The following is a 6825-nucleotide window of genomic DNA, read 5'->3' on the forward strand; positions in this document are numbered from 1 at the left end:
GGTCAGATCCTAAAAGGGATCCTACCCCAGAACCTGAAATGGAAGTCACTGATCTATCCCCACTCCACCTAGTGCTCAGGGGAAATTGCTCTTACGCTTCTTCTAGGAGTTCAGTTAAGAACCCTGAAGTTGTGTTGACTATAGTACTCCATGCCAGTATGAATGCAGGAGGTAGATCTGAATTCAAGATATTAGTTCTGCTAGGCATGGCATGCCTGTAGTCCCAGCTACTTAGAATAGCAAGGTGGGTGGATCATTTGAGTCCAAGAATTCAAGAACAGCCTAGGAAACACAGACTACAGCCTTTAAAAAAAAAAAAAAAAAGTCGGCAGCCAGCCACCAGTGACTCACGCCTATAATCCTAGCTACTCAGGAAGCTGAGATCTGAGGATCAAGGTTCAAAGCCAGCCTCGGCAGGAAAAGTCCGTGAGTCTCTTACCTCCAATAAAGCATCAGAAAACTGGAAGTGCACTGTGGTTCAAGTGGTAGAGTGCTTGCCTTCAGCTGAAGAGCTGAGCGACAGTGCCCAGGACCAGAGTTCAAGCCCCATGACCAAAAAAAAAAAAAGTCTGCAACTAATTAACTGACCTTGATTTTCCTCTATTTAGCTACAACTTATTTCCTACTATGTATGAGTCAGATACTGCACCAGGCATATCTATTTAATGTCTAGAAGATTCTGAGGAAGGTGCTGGTAGAGGAAATAAACTTCAGAAAGATTGAACTAAGTACCCAGCTTCAGAACCAGCAGCATTCAAACTCAGCTTTTCTTGACTTCACAGGCTCCTCGTTGTTTTCCTTTTTTGTTGTTTTTTGTTTTGCCAGTCCTGGGGCTTGAACTCAGGGCCTGGCCCCTGTCCCTGAGGTTCTTTTGCTCAAGGCTAGCACTCTACCACTTGAGCCACAGCGCCACTTCTGGTTTTCTCTGTTTCTGGGGTGCTGAGGAATGGAATCCAGGGCTTCATGTATACTAGGCAAGCACTCTACCACTAAGCTACTTCCCAGCCCCGCTTTTGTTTTTTATTGCCAGTACTGGGACTCAAACTAAGGGCCTGGGTACTGTCCCTTAGCTTTTTCTGTTCAAGGCTAGGGTTTTACCACTTGAACCACAGCTCCACTTCCAGCTTTTTGGTGCTTAATTGGAGATAAGAGTCTTACAGACTTTCCTGCTTGAGCTGGCTTTGAACCAGATCCTTAGATATCAGCCTCTTGTGTAGCTGGAATTACAGGTATGAGCCACCAACACCCAGCCATTTAGTGTTTTTTAATCTGTTGTCTCCCAAGGGTCTTGGTTTCATTATCTGCCAGAGACCATACAATCCTTGTTTCATCTCCAGCTTTAAATCTAAACTATGTTTAGAAGGAAAAGAACAAAAGACAAGAGGAAACAGAAGAAAGACACAGCAGATAATCTGCTTGTAAATTCTAGTCAGGCTCTATGTTAAAAATTAAAATACTCCTACCAATTCTTCATTGTTGGACCATGAAGAGGTCCAACAATGAAAGTGTTAATTCTTGCCACTCAGGGACTCTCCTGTATCTAGCTTCTGCTTGTGTAAGCTGCCCTCACATTGGGCAGAGCCTCGGCCTAGGTGGTAAGCATTTTGTTCAACACCCAGAGACCTGGCATTGGCAAAGCCAATTGGCAAAGCAGTCAAAAGATCTTACCAACAGAAATGGGAGGGTTATAGTCCACTGCTTTCTCTAGCAGGTGGAAGTAATGGGTAACTGCTGACTTTTTTGCACACAAGTGAAGTTTTAATATTTTCTTCTTTCTCATAAATCCTCTAACAAGATAAAGATGCTCATTGAGTCTTTTTCCGTGCCAGAACTGGTGCTTGAATTCATAGCCCTGATCTCTTGCTTAGCTTTTTCCACTCAAGAGGCTGGCATTCTACCACTTGCACCACTGCTCAAGGAAAATAATATCTGGGAAAGGAAAAGTCCAAATGAGCTATTTATTTAATTATTTTTGGCTGTACTCAGGTTTGAATCAACACTGGCAGTTAGTCTCCTGTCCAAGCCACACCTCTGTCCCTTTTTGCTCTGATTTTTGTTTTGTTTTGTTTATTTTTTGTGTGTGCGCCTATCAGAGTTTGGACTCCAGGCCACATGCTGCTTGCTCAGCATTCTTGGGATTTCACAGTGAGGAAAAAGCTGGCGCAAACTGAATAAGAAGAGACACTGCCTGGGGTTTACTAGACTGCCCAGACAGACTGGACACTTTACATTTATTATGCAGAGCGGTGTCTGGTCTTTCTTAAAATGACTTGCCAGGAATGAGAAAGGAGGCTCCATTTCTGAGCCATATATCTTGTAATAGCTGTTCCCTTAATTATACAGAGAGCAGCCAAAGCTAAAAAAAAAAAAAAAACAAATCCTTCAAGAAGCCTAACTGCATGCTTCCACACTTCCTCTTTGGTCTGGGAAATAGGGAGTTCTTTATTTCTTTATTTCTGCTAACAAAAGCACACCATGTTATAGGTGGTCAGTAAAGTTACATTCAAACAAAATAAAACACTTGAATCAATCTAATTAATTGAAACTAGGCGGTTCAACAAGAAGGGTCAGGCTTAGTCTGTTTGGTGTTGCTATAACAAAGTACCTGAGACAGGGTAAGTTACTTGGCTTCTAGTCTTGGTGCTTAGCTTGGCCACATAGGATGGCACTAGTGTTCTAGTAAAGGTCCCACTAGCTGCCTTAGATCTGGTGGAGAGGAAAGGGAAAAGGCTACTGGAACCAATCACAAGAAACAAGCAACTGGGATGACTTTAGTTTATAACAACTCACTCTCAGGAGAGCTCATCCCCATCCACGTCAGCTCATGGTAAGTTCCACCTCTTTTTTTGGGTGCTAGTATTAGGGTTTGAACTTAGGGCCTGGGCTCTGTCCCTTAGCTTTTTCATTCAAGGATGGTCCTCTACAACTTGAGCCACAGCTCCACGTCTAGCTTTTGAGTAGTTAATTGGAGATCAGACTAATTAAAAATGAAAGATCAATGGAGTATATATAACAATAGATAACAAAATTTGCTAGTTTGGAGTTTGAAGGATGTATGAGAGAGAGAGAGAGTGTGTGTGTATGTGTGTTCCAGAGGTGACCTGGGGAACTCAGAAGAATGGAGCCTCATCTGTGTCTCAATGTGGAAACCTTGAGAAGGGGAATGGAAGGGATTGGGATTTGAGTACCAGACTTACTTAGACAATTCTATAGAATGTGCCCTTCCCACAAGGCTGCTGCAGTGACTTTTCCCAGCCACGCCCCCACTACACACACACATACACACATGAACATACACATTCCAAACCTCTTGCTAATCCAGAATCTATTCCATATTGTCAGATTGAGGTAATACCCTTCTGGGGACCATAAGGGTCAAGCCTGGGATTCCCAGAAAGCAATGAGGACTTTCAGAAGGAGTTCCTTAAGCAGCTTAGGTTCTGTCATTCTAGTAAAGGTTGAACTGCTAGACTGTTTTCTACTTGCATTATAGAGAAAGTGAAAAGCAAAGTTGAATAGTTGTGATTTTCCATTATTGTAATTTTCTTCCATTTTGTGTCAAGAATAACCTTGTAGCCTGGTACCAGTGTTTCATGCCTGTAATTCTAGAAATTCAGGAAGCTGAAATCTGAGGATCACAGTTCAAAGCAAGCCTGGGCAGCAGAAAGTCCTCATGCAACTGTTACCTTCAATTAACCACTAAAAAGCTGGAAGTGGTGCTGTGGTTCAAGTGATAGAGCACTAGCCTTGAGCACAAAGAGGCTCAGGGACAGTGCTCAGGCCCTGAGTTCAAGTTGAAGTCTCACAACTGACCAAAAAAAAAAAAAAAATAACCTTGTAGGGCTGGAAGTGTGATGGAAGGGAAAAAGAAAAGGAAAGGACGGGAGGGAGGGAGGGAAAGAGGAAGTGAGGAAGACTCATGGGAAACATTATGATATGCTGTGTTTGAGGAATGGTGACTCTTAACATTCAGAGCAGAATTCAGTGTTCTTCACTATGAAGAACCTCAAAGTGGAAGGCAGTTTTAGTCGGGTCCTAGTTCAGGTTCTCATGAACTGCTTGGCCTTGGATAAATCCCTGCTCTTATGAGTTATAGTTTTCTCAGTTTTCTCTGAATCTAAGCTTTGTTTCATTATGAAAAGTATTTCTACCTCACAGACTTGGTGTGGGATTAACGATGAAGATAATAAGAGATACCTGCTAAGCTGTAGAACACAAAAAAGTGTGTAGCTGTAAGCCAGAACCCTTGCAGACAAGCAGGAGCTGCTCTTGCTGAAAGCAGGGGACCCCTTTGGCTCCCCCCTACTCAAGCAGAAGTCAGGGGTCATTATCCAACTGCAGTGAATGGTGGTTAATTCTACCAATTTATTTCCTACTCCAAGCTTCCATTCTCTCTATATATATATCTGCATGTCAGGAATATTTTCCCCTAAAATAGCATTATTTAAAATGGAAACTTCCAGATTTATCAGAGGGGAGAGAGGAGAGAGGAGGACAAAAGCCCACATTTCTCCAGCATTTCAATCAACAACCTCATTTCCTTCTAACAGTTGAAGTGAACTTCTTATGAATAATGTATGATAGCCTGATGAATATGCACACAGCCTATTATGCCTGTGAGGTTTGGTAAATAATTTATGAGCTAAAATGCTTCTCACCTTATCACTGTACAAAAACTTAAAGAAAAAAAAGCCATATTTACCCTTTGAGCTGGTAGGGTGATCTGTCACAGACAGTGACAACAGCCCAGCAATAGTTTTACATCATTGCTAAAATTAAATAGAATAAAATACCGCATATGCATGTCAAATGAGCTCCTTGTATATTCTATATATTAGGCCCTTGTCAGATGTATAAGCTGATAAAGATCTTCTGCCATTTTGTAGGCTTTTTTTTTTTTAGCTTAGTAACTATGTCCTTAGCTGTGTAGAATTTTTTTTTAATTTGATGAAATCAAACTGTCTCTGAGCTTCTGTGCTTAAGGCTGGCACTCTATCACTTGAGCCACTTCTAGCTCTACATCTAACTTTTTGGTGGTTAATTGGAAATAAGATTCTCATGGACTTTCTTGTGTGGGCTGGCTTTGAATTGTGATCTATCTCAGCCTCCTGAGTAGCTAAGATTACAAGTGTGAGCCACCTGCACCTGGAAAATTTGGCTTCTTAAATATTGTTGCACTCTTCACAGCCTTCGGGGATCATTCCTTCATGGCCCAGTTTCCTCATGGGTCTTCAGTCTGACAACTGATTCCTTGATTTATGAAAAGTGTCCTAGAAGCCCTAGGAACTGCATTGTTGCTCTTCCTGTCTTCACAACTGAGAGATTTTTTCTACCAACTGAAGCCCCTGCAATGTCACCCTGTAACTCCTGACTGCCTAGACTTAGCAATTACCTTAGCAATTGCAGTGGATATCTTTAACATGATGCCTAGAGAAGGAGAAAGGCAAGACTATTGTGGAGCTAAGGAAGGTGGGAACACATGGGCAGATCTTGATAGAACTTGGTTTCTCTATGAGAAGTTTTAGAAGACCTGAAGCTGGATCAGTTCTCAGGCTAGGGAAGATGGGATCTCAAGACTTATTTGTTAAGATTCTAGGACATTTCTAGAAAGGTCACGGTGACCAGGAAGGCTCTTGTGGTCAGCAAAGTGTCTCTGGCATGCTGGGCTCTTGGAGGTCAGGTGAAGGAGGTAACATTTGGCCTGCCATTCATCTCTCAAAGCTCACATTCCCAAGAAACAGCAAGTGGCCTAAAAACTACAAATTGTATGATGAAGTTATTGTAATGATGCTATAATTAAAATAATAATATTCATTAGTTAAATGTAGTATTTATTCAAGAAGGCTTCTTGGAGGAGGGAAATCTTAAGCAGTTTGTAAAACAAAGAAGAGACCTAATTAATTAGGAAGACTAAAGGGATATATGGTCAGGAATGCTGATTTGGGGCTTTGCCTATCTTTGCAAATCTTATTCTGGTAATCCTTCCACATCTACAAGGTGCTCAAGAAACTACCCCCCCCAATCAATAACTCGATTAAGAAATGGGCAAAGGAGCTAAATAGAGACTTCTCAGAATAAGAAGCAAGAATGATCAATAAACACATGAAAAATGCTCAATATCCCTGGCCAAAAAGGAAATGCAAATCAAAACGCCATTGAGATTCCATCTTCCCCCAGTAAGACTGGCCATCATAGAGAATTCCAACAACAAATGCTGGTGGGGATGTGGGGGCAAAGGAATGCTACTACTGTTGGTTGCAAAGTAAACTAGAACACTCTGGAAGGAGGTTTGGAGATTCTTTAAAAAAAAAAAACAAAACATAGAACTTCTCTATGACCCAGCAATACCACTGTTGGGCATCTACCCAGAATATTACAAATCAGGATACAATAAAGATATTTATATGTTCACTGTTGCACTATTTATGATAGCCAACAGCCCTACAATGCATGAGTGGATCAAGAAAATGTGGTACATATACACAATCGAATTTTACTCATCTGTTAGAATAAAATTGTGCCACTTGCAGAGAAATGGATAGACCTAGAAAAAATTATGTTAAGTGAGGTAAGTCAGGCTTGGAGAGACACATAACACATGGTGGACATAGGGGAGGAGTGCAATGGTATGACTCCCTTAAACAACTATCCTTAGCTGTACAAAAACTGCGTAGTTTGATGTAATCCTCCTTGTCAATTATCTCTCCAATGTTTTGAGCCCCTTGAAGTCAACTCAGAAAGTTCTTGCCTATAACAATATGTTCTAATGTTTCTCCTCTTCCTTTCTGTATTCTAGGAATAGAAAATATAGCCCATTTCATTCCA

The sequence above is a fragment of the Dipodomys ordii genome, unplaced genomic scaffold, assembly GCF_000151885.1.
Source record: "Dipodomys ordii isolate 6190 unplaced genomic scaffold, Dord_2.0 Scaffold42, whole genome shotgun sequence".
In the NCBI taxonomy this organism is placed as follows: domain Eukaryota; kingdom Metazoa; phylum Chordata; class Mammalia; order Rodentia; family Heteromyidae; genus Dipodomys; species Dipodomys ordii.